The 23889-nt window shown below is 40.1% G+C and overlaps 1 protein-coding gene and 1 long non-coding RNA gene across 3 annotated transcripts in view; both read right to left on the bottom strand.

The window, feature by feature from the left end:
• The window catches only part of LOC308662269 (PALM2-AKAP2 fusion protein-like), a 78466-nt gene extending 55280 nt beyond the window's left edge, over nt 1-23186 (bottom strand). For both annotated transcript variants that reach the window (XM_081317869.1, XM_081317868.1), the window contains exon 1: nt 23043-23186. The gene's annotated coding sequence lies outside the window, so the exon portion shown is untranslated. The remainder of the gene's footprint in view (nt 1-23042) is intronic.
• The window catches only part of LOC308662277, a 907910-nt gene that overhangs the window by 204197 nt on the left and 679824 nt on the right, over nt 1-23889 (bottom strand). The gene's annotated exons all lie outside the window — the stretch shown is intronic.

A 23889-nucleotide genomic window follows, 5' to 3' on the forward strand; every position in this document is an offset into this window, starting at 1 on the left:
AGGTGCGCGCGCACCTCCCCAAACCTCCCCAAATTTCGGCAGGTCTCCGGACGGCGGCGGCTTGGGAGAGGTGCGCGCGATCCTGGAAGCACCGAAGCCTCGGCCGCGCGCAAGTCCTCGGTAAGCTCCGGGCGGTCACTTGCTTCGCGTCTCCTGAGGGAAGGGGGGGCGACTGGAGCGGGCGTGTTTCCTCGCCTGCTGGGCGCCGCGATTTGCCCGGGGAACGCGCGGGCCCCGAATGGCAGCGTGGAGCGAGGAAGCGGACAGCCAGGGCTTCCCCGAGAGCCGCGGCCACACAGGGTATTCCTGTGTATTCAGGCTTGCAAAATGGCGGATCGAGCCTCTGCTGGCGGCAGAGGCTTGCAGAGCGCGGATCCAGCCTCCGCCGGTGGCGGAGGCTTGCAGAACGGCGGATCGGCTTATACTCGAGTCAATAACTTTTTCCAGTTTTTGGGGGTGAAATTGGGGGTCTCAGCTTATACTCGAGTCGGCTTATACTCAAGTATATACGGTACTTTTAATTTTTATACCTATTAGACCACCAATATTAAAGCTAAATTCGCTTCAAAAACTCATACTTTTAAAAACTTTTTCTAGGATGTTTTTTCTCATGTTGCAGTATTATAACATTCCCCCCCCTTGCTAAACACCAAAGAAACCACCTTTATCTTTGCATTGGGTGAGCCACCATATATAAGGTGGTTTCAGCTTTAAAATTTGAGAATCTTCTCATACATAGTTATGAAACTTTTTACCTGACCAATAGTTAACTAATGGAATTGCCTGAGCCTTCATCAATTCATTTCCTTTTGTTTATAAGTACCAGACCAGTCTTTATTACAACTGGACAGTTCCAGTACCTCAGGAAAACTTGCATTAAAACCATAGCAAGTATGAACAATCTTTAAATACAGGAATTCTGCAATGATAACGGAATGCAATCAAGGTACGAAAGTGCTGAAATAAAAAATAATGATCTAGGATACTGGATGAAGCATTTTTAAAAATACTCAGCAAATTACTATGACTTGCAGCAAGTTGCAGCATCTAGCCAACATGACATGTCAAAAAGTTAAGTAGATCGGTTAGTTTTTGGATTGGAGACCTGAGAATCCTAAGATTACAGGCTAAGCTGAGCAGTAAAAGCAAACCCAGAAAAAGGCAATAGCAGATCACTACTATATTGTTGCTAAAAGGACTGCACAAGAGCTATCTATATAGTCACAAGATGAGTTTAATTCAAGGGAATTTTACCCCTATTTATCATTATGAAAACAGGAGCAACCATTTCAAACTACACTAGCTCAAGTAACACAGATAATTATCATTTATGGTCCAACATGGTCTACAGAACATCATTCACAGTAACATTTAAGGAAAGGGTGGAAGAGTCAGCATCAGAAAAAGGAAAGAAGGCGAGGCTGTCAGAATACAAGCTAACTTGAAGGCTAATCCACATGGAGCCCCATTTCCATCTGTCCTGTTTGCCATCGTTCACTCCCTAGAGACTAAAATGGACAATGTGAAATTTGAGCAGGCCCCGAACAAGGAGTATATATCGGAGGTGGTGACCCTTTGAGAGCTGTATGCAATGAAATTTCATTTTGATGTATGCCGATTGGTGTACATTCAAAGTGACAATAAAGTTATCATCATCATTTTCACTGTATATTTGCTCCCTGTAATAGACAATAGATTCCAGTCCCAGAGCTAAAGGGAATGAGTTCCGCGGATCAGTTTCATCATACTGAAGCTGCAACCACCCCATTGCCGCCAATGCAAAAAGAGTCGTGATATGTCATGAGACACCACGTGACGTGGCGAGTTCGACACCCGTGGATTGTAAGAAGCAGAGTACTCACAATGCGGATGACCCCCAAGGCCAGGGGTCTTCAAACTTGGCCCTTTTATGACTTGTGGACTTCAACTCCCAGAATTCCTCAGCCAGGCACACTGGCTGAGGAATTCTGGGAGTTGAAGTCCACAAGTTATAAAAGGGCCAAGTTTGAAGATCCCTGCCCAAGGCAATGGGAAATTACAGTATATAAAGACAGGCTTCCAATGTTCTAGCTATGAATGAACCAGAGAGTTGGAAACCTTTTGAGCGCAATGCTCATTGTGTCTTATCCCAGCAGAGCTAAAACATAGTTTTATTATCAGTATCTGCAGACCAGTCATTGTGAATGAAAACAAAGAGGAAAAGAACCTGTTGGGCTCCTTAGAAAAAAACAAAGAGATGTACTACGTCCATTTTCCTTTTAGGATCAAAGCAAAGAAGTGGCTCTCTTCAGAATATACTGGGGGGGGGGAAAGGGGGGGTCCTTGGTGCTCTCCGAGCTTGTTTTCATTACTTAACTAGGCAACTTCATCAGTGCTGGAGAAAAGTATAATATGAAGAAGCCTATTAAAAGCATTCAGCAATGCACAACACATTTTCCCCCAGTTTGTAATTTAACTTTTGTGAACCAGTATTTTTGGTACTCTACTTCCCTCTCCCCAGTCTTATCTTTATAAAAAATGTTTTAAAGAGCAGCAATAACCTTGGTGGAGCAGTGGGCTAATGCCTCCTTAAGTAACACCAGCTGCCTGCAATTAGTGCAGGTTCGCATCCCACCAGGCTCAAGGTTGACTCAGCCTTCCATCCTTCCGAGGTAGGTAAAATGAGGACCCAGATTGTTGGGGGCAATTAAGCTGACTTTGTAATAATGCCGCTTGGGGTGTGTGAAAGCCCTAATAAGCAGGCATATACATAGAATGAAGGCTACTGCTAAGTTTGTAAAGCCGCCCTGAGTCTTCGGAGAAGGTCGGGATATAAATGGAATTAAAATTAAAAAAAAAATAAAAAAATAACTGCAGTCTGTATACGAGGCCTGGGGGAAAAGGATTCAACAGGATAAAAACTTGGAATATCTATGGATTATTTCTACAGCCGTCAAACTATTGCCTAAGAACTGGTGTCTCCAGGCCAAATTGTACCTTCAGTGGATTCCTTGGCTTCCAGATTGATAAAGAAACAAAAACAAAATTAAAAAACCCAAATGCAGGTGCAATAAGACTGAAACCAGACAGAGAAAAAAGAACTTTTGGAATCTTAGCCTTTAGTTCAAAATAGCCAACCAGGAAGGCCAGCTGCTGACCAGGAAAACAACAAATTGTTTTCACTGCTAACCCAGGATTTTTTGCAAATGTGCTGGAAGCAAAAACTGGCCTTGAAGAGAGTAGCAGCTCTCATCTACCATTCTGCTGTATAGAGATTTGCCTTAATACAGTATGGGAACCGTATTCTTGTAACTATTATCTGACCTTACACACAATGGGGTTTAAGCCTTATTTAAAACCAGGGCTTTTTTGCCATAGAACGCTCAGAACGGAGTTCCGGCACCTTTTTTGGATGGAACCTTGTAGCGTAGGCAAGGCAGGTTGTATGACATATGTGAGTTCCGGCACCTTTTTTTTTTAAACAAGCACTGTTTAAAACTAAACATTTTACATAGAATATGAAGAGGCATGTAGTGTTTACGCACTACGTGAGTAGAAATAGCAGTATTTAAGAATCTTTTTTTTTTACCAAACTAAATTAGTATGTTTGTATGAAAGAAACATCTGAAGAAGACCACCGTGCCTGAAATCTCTGTACAGAACTAAGTCATTAAACTCTGGATCACTAACATTATTTCTCACATCCTAGACGTGTCCTTTGGGAAATCCTCCATCTGAACCTTGTTAAACTTGTTGAGCTCACAGATTTTCTTCATGTGAAATTTATGTTAGCAAAAGTCACTCTTTTCTGGAACCTAAACAGGATGCACGAAAGACATAAACCCAGACCTTTAACACAGTTAAAGTTTTGACACTGTTATAGCAACATTCCACTAGCAAACCAAAGACAAGAAAAATTGTAAGTTTATACTGAGAACTCATTTTTCAGCCATGCCGTAACAATGAACATGTATTATGATTGTAGATGGGGTTTTGTTTTGCCAATGAATATTATCTTTACATTTAAAAACATCAATTGTTAAAAAAGAATTGTAAGATGTTGAATTTTTTTTTAAAAAAACTACAGTTTCCATGCTAAGAGACAAACAGCTGCTAGTGCTTCAGCTTTAGGCAGAAGAATGCAAGAAAGGCAGATAGATTACCCTTGTCCAATTCATCTTCAGCGTGGCCCATTGAGACAGAGTGACACCATTTCTTACCATTTGTCTTTCAGGCATAATAACCTAGCACTAATAAATGAATGATTAAACACCAGCTTGTGCTACTGTGTGACCTGGATACAGTTACCAGTTTTTATCTGTTCAACTAAATATCTGCAGCCCACTTTTTTAAAGCACCAAGCAGCGGTGCAGGGAAAAAAGAGAAGGGCAATTCTGTTCATTCGTTTTCAGACTTCCAGACTAACTAAAACTTAAACCAGATCTAGACCCTATAATGCATATAAAACATGATCAGGGAGAGTCCCCTATGTTTCTCTTAGCACACTTAAAATACAGGTATTTTCACACTTTTATCATCTCCATCATTGTAAAAGCTAAAAAGGTACATTTCATAACGTTCACAGAAATTGTCATAGGACTACTGGGAAATTTTTTGAATATAGTACTCTTAGTTCATGAGCAGGTAATTTATTTTACCTTACCTCTTTAAAGGTGCACTTATATCACAGCAGCTACATACAATATGCTATCTTGCAGATATGCCGTTGGACTTCCAGCATCCACAGCCACTTGAAGAATAGCATTTCAGTATTTCTGGATGCTACAATGTGTTGTTAACAAGCACTTCATCAGAACCAAGTGGTAAAATTTTCCCAGTGCTTCAGCCCGTAGCAAACAGACCTTGCAAGCACTAATAACAAAGGGGAGGGGTTGGTGCCTCTGAGTCAGTGGCTTGACTGGACAAGTCCCTGCAATTTTCCTGCAAAATTTTTTGTAAGTGGTTTGCCATTGCCTCCTTCTTAGGGTTGAGAGAGGGCGATTGGCCCAAGATCAGCCCAGTTGGCTTTGGGCCTAAGGCAGGAATAGAATTCATGGTCTTCCAATTTCTAACCTGATCCCTTAGTCACTACACCAGGCTGGTGTCTTAAGAAAACTTTAGTTAAAACGACAGTATTCATTATAATTGAAGTTGTTATGGGGTGAGATGCAGAGCTGTGCTTACAGAAAACAGAACTGTATTGGTGACAGGCAACAAGCAAGAACCAGGTATGTTTGCAGGATGCCAGAGAGGAGACTGTAACTTTAAACCACAATTACAAGCGTTGCAGCCACGCAAATCTTCTGGTCCTGCTCTACCAGCAATCTCAATTAGGGCTGACAACAGCTGCTGCTGCAGCAAAGATTGTGATTTAAGATAAGGAGTCTTTTCATGGCTAGGAGTATTTACAGGGATTAACTAGGAATCCAGGAATGGAATAATTTCCCTAACAGCTTCATAGTTAAGGCAGGCATTTGTTACATCTTGGGAAGGGGAGGGGTTGGACTGTGGGAGGCAGACATAGTTATTATAATAATTGCTCTATTAGAGTCCTTCCAGCCATGTGGCAATTGCATCAGGGTTTTCACAACCCCATTGTAATGGCCCAATCCAAATCAGACCCAGAAGGCCATTTCCTTTACGGTCATTTAACTTCCAAAAATCCAAGGACTTAAAGAGAAGCCTTAGATATTATTTGTTCCCTGTTTCTCTGCAGTAAGTTTGCACATTAAGTGGCAGCAAATCCCGGTGTCTAGTTCCCACAATACGCTTGCTTTGTATATTGACAATTTAAGTTTTAAAATGCAGATCTATCTGTAGCCCTTAAGAAACCTATTACTGATCAGATTGATTTCACCACAAATGAAGTAGATGTGAAAAGTTGTACATGATACCTGGGAATGTTTTATAGTATGATCTTAAATTATATAGATTAAATGTCTCAAATTCACCTTTTATACTTAGTTCAAAAACGGGTTTGACAAAAATCCCATTAATTGGGCAAAATACCATTAAACCAAGATAAACCTACAGGATGCATGCAGTTGGAACCCCAACAAGGAAAAAATACTTTAGGTACCATCCTTTTTCTTGTAACATAAATGTTAACACTCTATTAGCTTTTCAGGCTCTTAAATATACATGTTCTGAAGCATCTTTATAGGATCAATTCCAAAGTGTTACACAGCAGTAACACTTATAAGCCTTTTTTTTTGGGGGGGGGGTGTCTCAATAAATCTCACCAGACGTAAGATTGAAATCATAGTATAAATCCTGACACCATTTACATGAAATTAAGAGCACATGGTTTGCAGGAAGTCTCAAGTGAGGTCCCTGGCATTTCCATATAAAAGGCCTTAGATAGAAAGCGAAGGGGAAAACCTAAGATTCTTATGTACCTAAAAATTATAGAAAATGACATGATTGTAGTCAGATATTTATATATTTGTGTGTGTGTGTGTGAAGCAGTAACCTAAGACCCAACATTCACTTCTGCAACCATTTATTTCAAGAGCAATTCAATTTGCAGGGAGAGAAAGATAGTGTGTCCTCCCTACATCCTAGACCTAGAAGCTACTGTATAATTATTCAGGCTAGTAGTTATTCTAGCTTAAGGCTTTTGTTATACTGTCAGCAGTATTCTAAAACTTGACAAAAAAAACAATGCTTTCTAAATGTTTCATTAGAATCTTCTTGCAGAGTATGGGAAATTCACACCTGGTACACTAGATTCTGAAGCTAAGAAGGCTACAATAAATCATTTTCGGTGTAGGTTCAAGGAAAGCCACTTTAACAGCAAGAAATCAAAACTTTGAAAGAACAAAGCCCAGTTGCTTTGTAATCTGTACAGTAAAGGAAACGGCATTTCCTAGATACATACTCTCATGGCCGTTTCCTGAAGTCGAAATTAAAGGCTGTATCACAGAAAAGAACTTAAGAGTGGTCCAGGTCAAACAACAGGAGTTAAAGTTGAATTCTGCATGAAGACAATATGTTACAGAGAGTTAGTTCCATGCTATAAACTAGTCCCCATTTAAAATGTTGCGGCTCCAAATTTTGGTTATCTTTGCCCAGCAAATTTAACTCGATCAAGAGGCAGGTCAATGTGTTATTTGATTCTGAGAATAAAGGAGGATTATTTTCAGGGCTAAGCAATCCCAAGCTTGAGGCTAAACTAACCCAAGTCAGCAGTATCACACAAACAGGAAGAGAATTGATCTTCCCTTCCTCTTACCAGCACAAAGAAATGCAGCCTCTCCAAAATGAAGCTCTTCTGGGAATGCAGTTTCCCTTTTACTTTTAACCCCTCTGGCTACATGAGGAGGGGAAGAAAGGAATGAGGATGGATTAGCATCCTCCCAACAATGTCCATAAATGTCCAGAATGGTTTGAATAGGTTTAAAAAAAGAAAAGCAGAAAGTGACAGTCTCCGAGTCATCGTTGTGGGAACTGGGGGTGGGAGGAAGTATCATATCCCATTTCTCCTACGGTGGTGACTATCTGGGTCACTCCTGCCATCAAATCAGACTCACAGAATTTAAGTTGATGATTCATTCAAAGACCAACTTTTCAGTAGCAAAAAAGATCTGTAGATCTTCTACAGAATCTAAGGTCAATTGTAGAACATGTGACCTTGCATTCAGAGGATACCTAGACTAATTAAAAACATTCTTGGTGGGTGCTGTAAAAGAGCTACCTTTTCTGGGAGAAGGCACCAATGTTTGTTTAGATTAGGATAAATGTTTGTTTAGATTAGGATAAACCAGGAGTGTCAAACTGCCAGCCGAAACTGCGCCCACCCCATTGCCGGCAATGGGAAAAAAAAGTCACGATACGCCGCGACATGTCACATGACACTGCGAGTTTGACACCCCTGGGACAGATATACTGTACCAAATGGTAGAACTGCGCTGTTATAAAAATATTTAACGTGAATTAAGCTATTTTGTACAGAAAATTGTGAAGTTGCTGTGCTCAGATTTCCGCAAAACCAACCAGCCAACCTTCTTTTGAATATCGTGTAAACTTAATCCTTACAACCTAAGCAGTTAAAATAAACCATGGCTTGATGAAACTTGTAAACAGAATGGTAAATAAATAGTGATTTTTCTCTGTTTTATCAGTATACATGAGATTTATTGTTGGATTTAGAAGTGCAGTGCTGTTGTAATATAAAATATTTTCAAATTCTCCTGCTAGGATCTGTGCCGGACAGGTTACATGAGGCACTCCAGCCATTTAAAACAAGAGTTTCCTGTCATCATCATCCAGGAATCTCTAAGGAAATTCTAACATTTCCTCTAATTTGGTTTCTTCCCTCTACCGCCCAAAAACATTTAATTAATGCTGCATCCGTAAAAGGACCTTTTGGGTATCCCGCCCATCTTAAGGAAGTGTTGGTTTAGTATGTCAAGCATTCCCACCTCTGAACAAAACCATGCTGCACTGTTTGTTTTAATAAGTTAGGAACGGAATCTTTTAATTGTATTCCCTTGTGGTTATGACTTGATTTTTCTTTATGTCCAGGGGCTGTGAGATTTAATTGTAGCCAAGTGATTTTTTTTCCATTAAGGAGACTTAAGGGATTAGTAACCTATATTGAAAAGAAAAACTCTCCTTGCTGCCGCTATTTCTGACTGCGGTAGGGAAGCAGGAATAGGAATGCAGACCAATGAGCTGCTAACCAATGTTGACTTGAAGATTACGGAGCTCTGATGTGAGATCTGATGTCAGCAGAGTGCCAAGACATGACACAGAAACAGATGTAATACAGCTTTTACAACTTTATGAACTTCAGCAGGTTTATCATCTCAGAAATAAAAACATAGCCATATTTTTATACAGGATAGCTTGACTGCATAACACAGTTTCATTACACTAGGTAACCTCTCATGGTCACGTGAACAAAATTTGGGTAAATTCACACCTACGAACCTTATGCCCTCCTTTCCCCCTTTGCTCACATGCACCCTGCAGTCTCCTTCCTGGACTCCCTGGGCTTGCACACATGCTTGCATGCACCCACACCCTCTTTCCTTGCCCTTCCTGCACTCATACACATGTACATATCCACTAGCGGCCTCCTTGTGCTCACACACACTCCATGCTCTTTCTCCGGCCTTCCTGAACTTGTGCCGCTTGCACCACACAGCAGCATCCCCCTGCCCCAAGTTGAACACAACCTGTGCTGGGCCTCCTATGCAACCCTGCTGCACCTCTACACTCCTTACTTGGCACTCCATCCACTTCCCGCTGAATGAGCCTTATACAGGTGGTCCTCGACTTACAACTATTCATTTATTGACCATTTGGAGTTACAACAGCACTGAAAAAGTGACTTATGAGGGGTTTTTTTCCACACTTACGGCCATTGCAGTAAAAATGCAAGTAGAAAAATAGGGACCACTACGGTGGGAAGGTAACAGCGTTCCGTGCGCCTTTGGCGTCTAGTCATGCCAGCCACATGACCACGGAGACGTCCTCGGACAAGCGCTGGCTCTTCGGCTTTGAAACGGAGATGAGCACCGGCCCCTAGAGTCGGAAACGACTAGCACGCATGTGCGGGGGAACCTTTACCTTTACCTTTACCTGTGTTACTTAAGGCTCTGCGCAGGGAAAGCTTTAGAATGAATTAGGAAAAGTGAAAAAGTGAATTAGGAAAATAGGGAATGGTTGCTGGAATCAGGGGCTGCCACAAAGAAGAGGGAGTCAAGCTATTCTCCAAAGCACCTGAAAGCAGGACAAGAAGTAATGGATGGAAACTAATCAAGGAGAGAAGCAACCTAGAACTAAGGAGAAACTTCCTGACAGTTAGAACAATTAACCAGTGGAACAACCTGCCTCCAGAAGTGGTGAATGCTCCAACACTGGAAGTTTTTAAGAAGAGACTGGACAGCCATTTGTCTGAAATAGTATAGGGTTTCCTGCCTTAGCAGGGGGTTGGACTAGATGACCTCCAAGGTCCCCTCCAACTACTTCTTCTTTTTCTTTTTCTTTTTCTTTTTTCTTCTTCTTCTTCTTCTTCTTCTTCTTCTTCTTCTTCTTCTTCTTCTTCTTATTATTATTATTATTATTATTATAGTTTAATCCACTTGCACTGTTTTATGTTTACATGTTTGATGACAAACAGCCTTATGTTTATAAGTGACAGTTTTCCTACTAAGCACCTGCATGTCATAAGCATTTGAATTAAAATTACCATATTAAAATCAAATCTGATGTTTTTTAATTTTTATTTGGTGTGCGTTGGAAGAGGGGTAGTCTTATACGGTGAGTATATCCCAAACCCTATAATTTAACAGGAAATGTAGGGGGTCGTCTTATACGCCCAGTTGTCTTATACGCCGGAAAATACGGTAACCATGTTACTAACTTAACAACTGCAGGGCTTCATTTAAACAACTGTGACAAGAAAGGTCATAAAATGGGGCAAATCTCACTTAATAATGCTATGTCAATCTAATATATCATGATTTGTTGGAAACAGCTGGGTGGTAATCAGAGAGTTCTTCTAATTATGTTACAAAATGGTAAGTCACACAAACGACATATCAGAACTTTACCCAATCTAATAATAATTATGCCTATCTTTTGATCTGAATGCTGCATATCATAGTAGTTAAGTCCTGGACTGAGACAGGGAAACTGTCCACTCTACCATGGAGCTTATAGGAGTTACAGGAATCCTTCAAACTCTTTAGCCCAGCCTAGGCTCCCTATTGTGAGGATAAAATGAGAGCAAACCCCTGTCTATACTGCTTTGAGCTCTCAAAGGAAAGACAAGATATATATCTCAGTACTCCGGTTCATCGTATATTATGATAGCTACAGGTTCATATATTCTTTCCTATGCTAATGTGATGCATATACAGAACCACTTTTAAGCAACTTTTTTTTATAAATATGCAATCTTTTTGTAGTATGTTAACAACAACCTAGCTAGCTTGTCCTAACCAAGGTATATGTCTTCTCTTTGAACACTGAGGACATGTACTTATAGCCTAAAGATCATAAACCAAAATATTAACAAATTGCTTTATTTATATCCTGCCTGTATTATTTACAAGCAATAAAATCAGGGGGGGAAAATAACTTAGCTAAAATTGCTCTTAAAATGCCATGAGAAACGGTCATAGAAAATATTGAACATTCTGAAATTTTTATGTATAGATTGTCCCTCAAACTGATACTGCTAAGTAGTACTTACAGCAATATCTCACCAAAGTGTTGGCAGGAATGTGGAGAAATTGGATGATACTTCCATGTGCGGTAGAGGTGAGAAATTCTGGATACACCTCTCTTAACAAGTGCAGCAGTAGACTGTAAGTCAAATCTGTGTCTGCTATTTTTAAGAGCAGATAAGGATGTCCTACTTAAGGAAGCTTTCAGCTGAATACAAGATGAAGACTCCTCTGAGTCTGGTGACCAAATGGGCTTGTCTATATGCTTTTCTGGGCAACCATAAGGAAATAGTTTCTCTTCCTATTTTCATGTTTCCTTTTCTCTTAAGTTCCCAGCCTTGTCAACGTAGTCAGGACAATGTCATGGTCTACATCACCGTGGCTTGCCTATTGTCAATATATGTTTTTAATTTCCTTGACAATGTACGTATTTCTATCATTCTGTTTTGCTTTTTCCAATTTTCTTTGTTAGTATGCTGATGACGCTCAACTGTCATACCGCCATCATACTGTCATAATGTATATTGCCATCACAGGGTGAGCTGAAAATAATGTGAAAGTCTTGAACTAGTATCTGAAAGCTATAAAGCAATGGAAAGAACAAGCTCAGATTAATACTATCAAGATGGAGGTTGTTAATAAATATAGTATCTTGAAGATACTATACTTCCTGTTGAGGTCCCTCTAGACTCACAATTCCTGCTAGAATAACAGATGGAAGCTAGGAGCAAAGTGGGCCATCACCCAGCTGCATAATTACATCAGTTATGGTCCTAAGTAGATCAGGGTTCCCCCACCCCCAACATTACACCCCATCATCCTACAATTTGGTTACTGCAGTGCAACCTGAGAGCATCTACAATTAGTGCAGATAATAGTGGCCAGACCAGGCTACTAGTTGAGAAAACCTATTATTGTAAAAGTTATTCTAAGGTTACTGCATTAGTTTCCAGTGGGCTTCTCTAGGTTCAATGAAAAGCATGTCGTTACAAAGTATTGCATGAAATTATTAGATAATCATATTTACATTAAGTTTTATCCACTCACATGGTGAACCATGTGATATCTGATATTTTCTTTTGAGATGTAGCTTTCTACGGACATTCCATTGGACATGTGAGTGAACTGCAATTTTAACTGGCACTGAACCATGAAATAAGTGACCAAACACTCTAAATTCCCTGGAAGACGCTCTAAAATTCACAGCACTGTGTGCTCAACTAATTCAATCCCCCTCCTAGTCCCCGTGCCGCACCACCCCACCCCACCCATTCAAATGGTTTTTCCATCGGCTGTGACTAAATGTTTAAAAAGTGTTTGGTAAGACCTGTTGCCTTAAGACCTTCAGAATGAGCCCCCCAAAGTGACACTCAGGATAAGTGTAACCTCTCTATTGCCTCCTCCCTTCCGCCTTTCCAGCAATATTAGATTGCAACTTAGCAACAGCCAGGGTGGAGGAGGAAATTCCTTTCTTCTCACCTTCCTAAGCAGCTTTTATTTTTTTTACACATTGCTGTGCGATGCCTTGATTGATTATTGTTTTGGGGAATTAAGGTAACACTGCCCTTCTCTTACTAATTTGTTTTCTGGAGTGTTTTAACTGTAAAGAAAGGAGAGTCCTGTGCATAGGAAGGAGAAAATTAAACTAAGAATGATATATTCTACAACAGCAAACAACTACAAATAGTAGTTTCTAGTCCTGCTTTCCCTCCCACCCCTCCTGTGTTTCTCTCAAAAAATTACTCGTAGAAACAATAGTAAAAAAAATATAAGCTCCATAGTTCTTCCTGCTACATACATATGCATAGGAATAAATAAATATATATATATATATATATATATATATATATATATATATATATATATATATATATATATATATATATATATATATATATATATATATATATATATATATATATATATGTGTATGTGTATGTGTATGTGTATGTGTATGTGTATGTGTATGTGTATGTGTATGTGTATGTATACACACACACACACATATACATATATACATATATACATACATACATACATATATATATATACACACACACACACACACACACACACACACATATACATATTTGGATATGTATACACTCACTCACACACACACACACAGAGTACTCTCTCTCCAGTATATATAATAGTATATACATTATCTTTATATATCTATATATATAGAAACACACAGAAACACACACACACACACACACAATAGCATTTTTGCATGCATTAATTCTGTATCCTTAAATAGCAATATAAATGTCTGTCTGGAAACGATCTGAACATTTACGAATGTAAAGTTTGAAATAGTGACGAATAGTGACAAAGACTTGGCTCAGTTATTCTTTATTATATAGCATCTGGGATCTTTGTCCTCCTTCTGCATGTGGTAAATTGCAATGATTAGACAATTTGTGCTTTTGTAAGACAATCCCACTTCACATAGAGTAAACTATCATCTACTTGGTAAAGGAAGAGATATGTTATGTCAACGCTATCTCAAGAGACAGTGTATAATTGTGAAAATTATAATGTTGTGGCCTGTTCAGATTCTCACCCTGGAGCCTTTTTCCCTACTGATTTCAGTAGGCATTTCAGAAAAACTTCACTTTATTATATAGAGAAGAAATGAAGAGATAACTATTTTAAACAAATTATATTTTTTTAAAAATGATACTGTATCATTTTCAGGGTACAGTTAGAAGGCATCAATTAAACTATTCCCCAGGAAATTCTCCTAACAATTTTTTAAAAATAAGCAGGAATCAAGTTTTATTTGCCCACATGCAGGAATCCATATGTATATGTTATCTTGAAATATGTATTTTTAATCATGCCTGCAAAATATTTTCATGTACTTCAGAGGAAGCAGAACTTTGTTCTTAGCTAATTTGTTCCACGTTTATAGGTAGTGTGCACTCTGAGTGTGCATAAATACACAGCTATGTATTTACATATATGTGTCTATATAAGGGTGAGAAAATGAAATAACTGTAAGCAACAATCAATAAGATGCAATAAACAAACTACACTCTTAAAACCTGGGCTAAAATTGTTCATTTGGTAAGTGAAAATGATTGTTAGGGTGCTCACACTCTCTGCCTCTATATTGGGATGTCTAAGAGTATGTTGAAAAAAATTGACAATGAGAACAACAATTAAAAGATAGAGCATTTGTGGCAGGTTTTGCTCTGCATATCACAATAAGGTATATATGCCCAGTTTACTAATGATCAAACATTCAACTTACAACAAACTGTTAACAATGAGAGTTAGAGGAAATTAATGTTAAATTAATAGTTTTCTTTCATTTGCGGGTTTCTATATTTGTTGGGAACAATGGTGCCTACAGGAAACAAGAGATGTAAGTCCTACTTTTTTTCTATGTGTATCATGACATTAGCAAGAGCCTGTGGGCCATCTCAATGAATCCATTCATTAAACAAAGGTTCACATGAAGTGGCCAAGAATTTCAAATTGGCTTTAACTGCCAATACACACATACCCTACAGCATAGCCACAACCAGGACTTTCACCTAGGGCAGGGGTAGGCAACCTTGGCTCTTTTATGACTCGTGGACTTCAACTCCCAGAATTCCTGAGCCAGCCATGCTGAGGGGAAATGGAGAGGTTTCCATACTGAGCCATGCTGGCTCAGGAATTCTGGGAGTTGAAGTCCACGAGTCATAAAAGAGCCAAGGTTGCCTACCCCTGACCTAGGCCATCAATACCAGAACATGTTTTCATTTTTTTTCCTGCTGGATTGTGGCAAATTATCACTTTTAATTACATCTAAGATTGTACAGTATGACTAAAGCTGTTTTGTAAACTTGGCTCAGAGAACAAGTCATAGTTTGCCAATTTAGATATAATGACAAATTATAGTCTGCAGTCAACAAAGAATCTATCAAGTTGAATGAAAAATAAAGAGATGGAGGAGGGGAAAATGAGGTCAATCCAAGTTTTTGTCAATCACTTTATTTATACCACTTTATATATAAAGAACAAAATATTAGTTGTCACAAAATGCTAAAAAAATTGTTATGTTTACAAGGCCAGAAAATTCGGGGTGGGGTGGGGGGGTAATCCTAAACAGACAACAGAGTTTTAAGATATTGGATCAACATAGTTACTATGTTGTTAAAATAAAGTATTAACTTCACAAATTTCAACAGAACATATATCCCCTTACTGGTATTTTGTTTTTGAAAACTCTCATGCCAAGTTTTATGAAGGAATGATCAGGAACAGCATGTCAAGATCAGAATCAACATAAAACTTTTTACCATTCCCTGCCCACTCTCTCTCTCTCATTCTTTTTAAAACTTCTTTGTTCTTCTCTTTCTACCCCTTAGGTTCTTGGGCAAACACAAGTGATTCTTGCCTTGTAACTTGCATAAGGGACTACAGAAATCAAGAAGGGCTGTATATCTTAAGACTGCAGATTATTTATTCTGCAGCAACTTTAGAACCTATGAAGCTTCCTGTATTATTTCTTTTCAGTATAAATTATGTCATCCTTTCTTATCCTATCTATTCATGTAACCAGCTAGGTTGGTTCAGATTCTTTGATTTGTATTTCTGTGGCAGTCCTGTTTATCTTCACACAGTACCCAACATATTCTGTCAGTGCACCCTATTCCCTCTTGGTATCATATACCAGAAGGAAGGCATAATCAAGACCTAGTAATTTTATCTTCAATTGCATTCAAAATTACATGTTTGAAAGTGAAATAATTCATACTTGCTGAACCCTATGAACTTGTACAGCTTATTATACAGTCTATTTAATATGCTCATGCATACATGTGGTTAATTTCCTTAAAAGCACCTGACTGGTTTAAAACAACCACAAAAATGCTTAAAATCCAACACAAAGCTAAACCTACAACAAGAAAAATGTACTCCTAGCTAAGCCCCATGTATTCAAATCAACTTTAAAAACATAAAAATAATGTTCCTCGCCGTTCCTCTAATTTTACTCTTTTTGTTTCTATATTTGTTTGCTGTTTATAGTGAAGGAGACCTTCCCCCATACACATATGCAGCATTGCACTGGACGGGTTCTCCAATGATATCTACGTACTACTAAAATTTTTGTAACTGTTTTGTTTGTAACCTTCCAACTGAGCAAAATGGTACATGACAGGGCCACAATTTCTCAATCAACGTACCTCAAATGGGATAACTCACACAATGCATTTGAACTCCAGGATCCATGACGACTCCCACAGGATTGACATTTAGCCAAGTTGTAGCTACTTCAGCGCTGCTTCACTGCCATAGTCACAACTGTCATTTTCAATGCTTTCTGCCAGGTTCCCACAAGGAAAGTCAATGGGGAACTGGCTACGAAGTCAGAAGTCTCTCCTGCTCCTCCTGCTTTTATGCCTACCTGCGCTCATTATGTTTAGGTAAGGAAATATCTCTGAAATGACGACCCAACGGATCACAGGTTTTCTAATTATATACCAGAAGGAAAAGACTGCTTTTTCTCACAGACTATTAGAACCTTAATCTTACATCATTCAATTAAAGATTTGCAGGTTTAAGCGCAGGCCATCCTAGCACAGAGCTTCACAGCTTACATAACAATATCACTGGTTCTGTCCTGAGCTATTATTTTACACTGCTTCTTTTGAAGGAATTTAAAAATAAAAAAAATAAAAATCAGCAGCAAATTAGGAAGTGTAAAATATGGAAACAGAACACTTTGTTAATTATGATATATTTCTTGCTTCATGAGAACAATGTAAGAAATTGGCATAATTTGATACATCATTGTTGCAATAGGAATTACAAAGCAAAAATGCTGCAGCCAGGTCTTAGTATGTTTATTCAGAAGGAAATCCTACCAGGGTCTATGGAATTTACGTCTATTCATCCACGTCAGAGAAAATATCAACAATTCTACGTGATCAGTCAGCCCAAAATATTCAGATCTTTTGCCCATGGTGCTTTCTGAACAGCCAGCTATATTTATTGTTACATTTATTACCTGCGTTCCAGAAGCTAAAAACAACATATGCCGAGGTCTTCTTCAAATGCTGTGTGAGACAGGTTGGACTAAGCACCATTGTCAAGTGGAGATAAAATTTAAGACTTGCTGACCAAAATTAATCAAAACTGGCACGTGGCTTATATCTCACCAGAACTATTTTGACTCCCACTCTATTGGTGAATACAGATCAAAGTTATGGTTCTCTCTTTGAAAACACTGTATCAACCAACTAGGGCAGGAATTCTGGGAGTTGAAGTCCACGAGTCATAAAAGAGCCAAGGTTGCCTACCCCTGAACTAGGGGATTAGGGGGAACCAAAGTCTAACATAGATGGGAGGAAAAGTGTCCTCAAGCCTTGAATTCTACAAGGACTACCCTTGTTCATATTGATTGGCCGCCTCATGGGCCCTCCTTAGGGTCTTCCCTTTACTAGTAAGCAAAAGTAGCTAGTAAACTGGAACAGGATCGCTTTATCTGTTCCCTCTTAATATTTCCAATATCAATGTTTTAGGGAGTCACATGAAGCTTTTTCATTTGAACAGGCTTTCTTAATCATGACTCTTCCTGGCACGGGAGCAGGTTACCTGAGGAACTGTCTTTTTTTTTTATTAAAGAGTTTTACAAAAACAAAATTTTACAATATATCCCCAAATCCCTCCCACCCCAAACCCACCCACTTCCCCTGGAACTGTCTTCTTCCAATTACATCAATCCATCCCACCCAGGCTGTCAAGTTTCCCACGTATGGGCTTTTCAAGTGACTCTTGAGGCATTGTTTACCTTAAAAGTCCTTTATTAGCCTAATACACGGCAAAGGCTTGCTCGGCAAAGGCTTGCTCGAAGGAAGCTGGAATCTGAAATCTCCACCCCCTCACATAATATATTAAATACAATTCTCCACCTTTCTAATTTTGGTCATTAATCACATTCTCCAATTAATTTAAAGAATTAGTTTCTCTTCCGTTAGACAACCTGCCAAGTTCTTATCTTCTTTAATTTCAGATGGCCTTGAGGTACAATCTTCCTCCTCCCAGCCTTAACTCTATCTCTTAAAGCAATACACAAGTTTAACATATGAAATAGGCAGGGAGGATATGTTGTAGAGCCTGCCAGTTAAAGAATTCTGACTGGCGCAATCTAGGAAAAGCCTTCTTTGACATTGCGTCTTACCCCCCCCCCCCGCCATGTTCCTGTTCTTCTGGCCTTCCAATGGCATGGGGTGAGGGGGTCTAGGAGTGATATGTAATCCTGGTTGGTGGCTTGAGGATTTTCCCTCCACTTCTTTAGCTTCAGTGTTTTAATTTCTAACTTTGCTTTAATTCTGTTTTAACTCTCTGTTTAAATTATGTTTTTACACCATTGTATGTTTTTTTTGTAAGGTGCCCAGAGTCACTCAGGTGAGATGGATGGTGAATAAGATAGATAGATAGATAGATAGATAGATAGATAGATAGATAGATAGATAGATAGATAGACAGACAGACAGACAGACAAGACAGATGTGCTTTACTGTATAGTATTTGTCCCATGCATTACATTTTATTGCAACTTCTGCTTTTTTTAAAAAAACAACATACAGTATAAATAAAAACAATATATTGTTTTGAATAAGATCAAGTGACTTAAATTAGTTACAGTTTACTAATTATGTTTTTAAAACCATGTTTTAAATATTGTAACCATCCCAGAGGTTTTTTTGGAGTCAGGCAGCCTAGAAAAGAGTCTTAAATAAATAATAATTAAATAAATAGTATTTTTTCCCAGGATAAAATAAGCAAGATAACCTCCTGAAGTTTATTTCTCTGCAAATCCTTGACAGTATAGATGCCTTTAACACCCAATTTGATGATTTTGAGTGAAAGTGGTAATTACCTGTCAGGTTTATTACATAAATAATTTATTCGTGTCTCCAAAAAGCGTTAACAGCTTTGAAATAGAGATGCTTTTTATTTCTAATAAGGCGTGTGAAAAATTTAAGAAAGTGTGGAAAGAAAGAACACATTTATGTAAATATAAAACCATTTCTTCTTTCTTGGCCTAAAGGCGTGCTAACTACTCTCATAAGATATTGGTCCTATGTCTAAGCAAATACTATTTTTTCTGAATATCAAAATACAATAAAATCTTGGAAAAGTGCAAAAAAAATTCTTAATATCCTGACTTGCTTTTAGGGTATGTTATAGAATGACATCATCAGTGCAGCAGTAATTTAGTTTTAGGAGACCAGTTTAACTTTTTGAAGACTATGTCACTGCCCCCAAACAGATTTACTGAGCAACAAAGCAAATGCTTCTGTGGGATTAGCATTGTATAGTCAGTACAATACAGTGTGAAAGTGAAATAAACAAAGCAGAAAAGCCTCTGTAGAAGATTCACCAGGGATGAATACCAACTCATATGACCAAGCACAGAGATAATGAATGCTAGAGTCCTGATTATACTGTATCACAATGTCAAATGCTAAACAAATTTTTCAATAGAAAGGCAACAATCTCTTACCCTACCACTGAACAATCTTATATATTCGTTTATTCCCTTCTCACTCTGAGGCCATCTCTGCCTAAATTTCTGAAAATCTAATTATTCAATTAAGTGTATCATAAAGAAAATACTGACACTGTTGGTATTTTGTTCTGATAGGGAGTTTTGTTAAAAAGGCATCTACAATTCATTTAGAAATTGTTTGTGTACAATGATGCTATTCAGGTGTCAGTGCATGACCACTGTGAATATATTTAACTCTCTCCGACACTCATACTGCAAAATTTAAGCAGCTACTTAAATTTCTTAACTGAATTCCCTGAGGCTGCAAAGTTGACACCTTTGACTTTTGTGAAACCTTAAACCCACAATACCTAAAAGTCCGTGACCTGAAGAGGTTTACAGATAATTCTCAATTTATGACCACAAATAGAACCAGAATTTCCATTGCTAAGCAAGGCGACTGTTAAGTGAGTCATGCCCAATTTTGTGACTTCTTTTTCTCATGGGTTATTAAGTGAATCACACACTCATTAAGCAAGTCTGCTTTCCCCCATTGACTTTGCTTGTTAGAAGCTGGCTGAGATGGTCACAAATGGAGCCCATGTGACCCTAGGATGCTGCAACCATGATAAATACATGCTGGTTGCTTAGGATCCAAATTTTGATCATGTGACTATGGAGACGCTGTGATGGTGGTTAAGTGGCAAGTCACTTTTTTCAGTGCTGCTGCAACTCCGAACAGTCACTAAACAAACGGCTCTAAGTCAAGGACTACCTGTAATAAGTACACATATTACATGGTAGAATTCAATGGCAACAAAGCAAAAATGAAAAGCTTTACATTTTTTCATCTGAATTTGTTAGCAACAGGAAATTTCAAACTCTGGTAGTTTGTTGTACAAAAATATAACAAAATCATAATAAAAGAAAAGAATTTTGTATTTGCCAGATGTGCATCCAAACAGTAGAATTCAGAGATATCTGTGAGGCTTTCCATTTGTTCGGCAGTTAATTTGCTTTCTAAAACCCAAGAATAAAACATAGTTATAGCTATACTGTGAAATGAAAGCCCTGTTTGTTTCCTTAATAGAGCAATGATTTAGAAGGGAAAAAATGGGTACATCCATCATCTTTCTTCCTCCCTATCATTTCTGTGCTTCAGATGACCTTCCTATTGGCTTCCTCCTTATAAGGTTTGAATTTTTTGCCAATTCCATAGGGGAAAAAACACTGCTTGCTTTGAAACAGCAAAACCTGAGAAGAGATGTTATCTACCTTCTGCTTCTCCATTCTCCATTACCCTCAATCTAGGATGCAGGTACCCATATGTAACAAGTCTCACCTGCAATTTTTTCTCTACCTTTTGAAATGAATATAAAAGGAAAACTGACTTTCTTAACAATTTGAGCAGTAGTATATCTAACAAGGTTGTACTGAAAGAACAGAGGTTTTGTGTTATATTTTGCTTATGGAAAAGTAATAAGGAAGAAATGATGATGATGATGATGATGATGTTAAAGAAATGAAAACCATGTAACCATGCAAGATAAAATGCCTTTCCAATGTTTAATAATACCTTTCCACTTACATTCCTGCATAACATATTATGAACTTATTAATATTTTCTCTCCCAAATATACTATTACCCATTCAAATATCAGAAGAAATGGTTCCTTCTTTCTGTTTCTTGTCCTTCATTTCGCTTTCTCCACACGCAGAGATGACCTATTGCGCTTGCAACTCTTTGACATTCCTGCAGCGTTCTCTCTTCCAACGTCTAAGGTTGACCACCCATTCAATTTTCACCCTCCGATTCTCATATAAAAACACTACCATTCACTCACCTTCCTAACCCTCTGAAACACATAGCCTTCCATTACGGCAAATCCTGAATGAAATAGACAAATCAGTATTTATTGGAAAAGGCTGTATCAGCCACATTCTATTGCACTTGTTTGATTCACAGCTTCCCAGTCCGGAGGAACACTGAATTATCTCTACAGGTTTCCTCCCCGCATCCAGAGCCTAAATCCTCTGCAAAAGCCCACTAAAAGGCTGGCAGTAGTTTAAAGTCATTTTTGCAGGCATTCAAGGTTAAGGTGGGATAAGGAGGAGAGCCAGGTCCTTTTCTAGAATATTTATTACCGTTTATTGTTTTGCATTTCATACTGTGGCCACCTAATGAGAAGGAAGGACTCACTGGAGAAGAGCCTAATGCTGGGAAAGATTGAGGGCAAGAGAAAAAAGGGACGACAGAGAATGAGGTGGTTGGATGGAGTCACTGAAGCAGCAGGCGTGAGCTTAAATGGACTCCAAAAGATGGTAGAGGACAGGAAGGCCTGGAGGAACATGGTCCATGGGGTCGCGATGGGTCGGACACGACTTTGCACAACAACAACATCAAGGTCATCCAGCCAAGCAACGCGGCCCTTTTACTCTCCTTATCAAACAGGCGAGCTCAGGGCAAAAGGTGTTATATTTTTATTTATTTTTTATTTTTATTTTAATTCCATTTATATCCCGCCCTTCTCCGAAGACTCAGGGCGGCTTACAAGCTTAGCAGTAGCCTTCATTCTATGTATATGCCTGCTTATTAGGGCTTTTCACACACACCCCCAAGCGGCATTATTACAAAGTCAGCTTAATTGCCCCCAATCTGGGTCCTCATTTTACCTACCTCGGAAGGATGGAAGGCTGAGTCAACCTTGAGCCTGGTGGGATGCGAACCTGCACTAATTGCAGGCAGCTGGTGCACGCAAAGGCAGCCTTTCTTCAGCCTTACAATCCTCCGCACGATGCCTCGGAAATAAGTCCCACTGGACCCCCAAAAGTGGAGGGAGGGGGCGGAGTTCCTTCCGAGCGGGTCTACACAGAAGGACCGCACGCCATACACACGTTCTAAAGCAGACTCGCTTGAGCAGAAGCAGGCAGCGAAAAAAGCCCGGCGCCTCGAGCAAGCAGAGCAGCGGAACCCCCCCCCGCCAACCCTCCCCTTCGGGGCACTCCGAAAAACACCACACAGAAACGCTCTCAACCTCCCCCCCTTTTTGTTTTTGCCTAAAGCTGGGAAGGAGGGAAGGGACGGCCATAAAAAGCAGTTGTGGGAGAACAGCCTTCTCCCGCGGTCCCCACAACCGGCGGCTTCCCCCTCTCTTTCTTTCTTTCTTTCTTTCTCGGCAAGCCGCGACCCTTCGCTCGCACCCAACGCCACCCAAACAGCGCCCGCCCGCCTAGAAGAATGGAGGCAACGGCGCGGGGCAAACGCCCCCCATCTCGCCCCGCAACTCTCGCCCGCCCTAGAGAGGAAGAGAGAAACGGCGCCCTCGGCGCCAAGGTTGGAGTAGGGTAGGGTGGGGTGGGGTGGGGTGGGGGAGAAGATTAGCTACCTCGCTCTCCGCCTCTGGTTTCTCCAGCCGCCGCCGCCGTTGCCACTCTCCCGCTTTTGCCTTTGGCTTCAGCCGGACGGCGCGGCTTCTTTCTCGGCTCTCTCTGCGTCAAGGCGCGGGAAGGGGGCGGAGAGCGCGAAACAGCAGCAGGAGCAGCCGGCGCTCGCCTTCCCTTCCTCCTCCTCCTCCTCCTGCTGCTGCTGTGACGGGCCGCTTCCAAGTCCGGGAATCCGTTTTGGGAAGCGGTGCTGCAACGCGGCACTTCGCCTCAATCGGCGTAGGGGAAGGAGGCGGTGGATTGGAATTCACGCGCGGCGCCGTCGCCGGCTGGAAATCTTGCTCTCTCTCTCTCTCTTTTTTTTTCCTTTCTCCTTTCCACCCTCCACCCGGCTCGTTTGCGACGTTGCTGCCGCTCTTCTGCTCTTTTCCTGGCGCCCCAGAAGGCTCGCGCCTCTGCTGCCGGCTGAATGCAAGATCAAGAGCGGAGAGGAATCGGGGCGCCGCTTTTGCGTTCGCGTCCCTGTCGCCGCCCTGCAGGACGCGTTTAAAAAGGGGGCTGGGGGGTTGAAAAGAGGCTGCCTGCCTCCTCAGGTTACCTCACCATCCGTTCTAGAGGCGCTGAAAGAGCGGCTGCTTCTCCCGCCCTGCTTGGGGGACGGGCACAAAAAAAGGCCCCCTGATTTCATCCTAGCTAGCCCCATTTGCTGGCCCCATTGAATCGATGGGATTTAGTTGACGGGTTTGTTAAAGCAGCGCGCGTCTTTCTTTTTTTGGGGGGGGAGAGAGGTCGCCCTAATAAACGTTGGGAGGTGTTTTCAAGGAACCGTGTAGGTGCACCTTCTGCCCA

The sequence above is a fragment of the Vipera berus genome (assembly GCF_964194415.1).
Source record: "Vipera berus genome assembly, chromosome: 2".
NCBI classification, from domain to species: Eukaryota; Metazoa; Chordata; class Lepidosauria; order Squamata; family Viperidae; genus Vipera; species Vipera berus.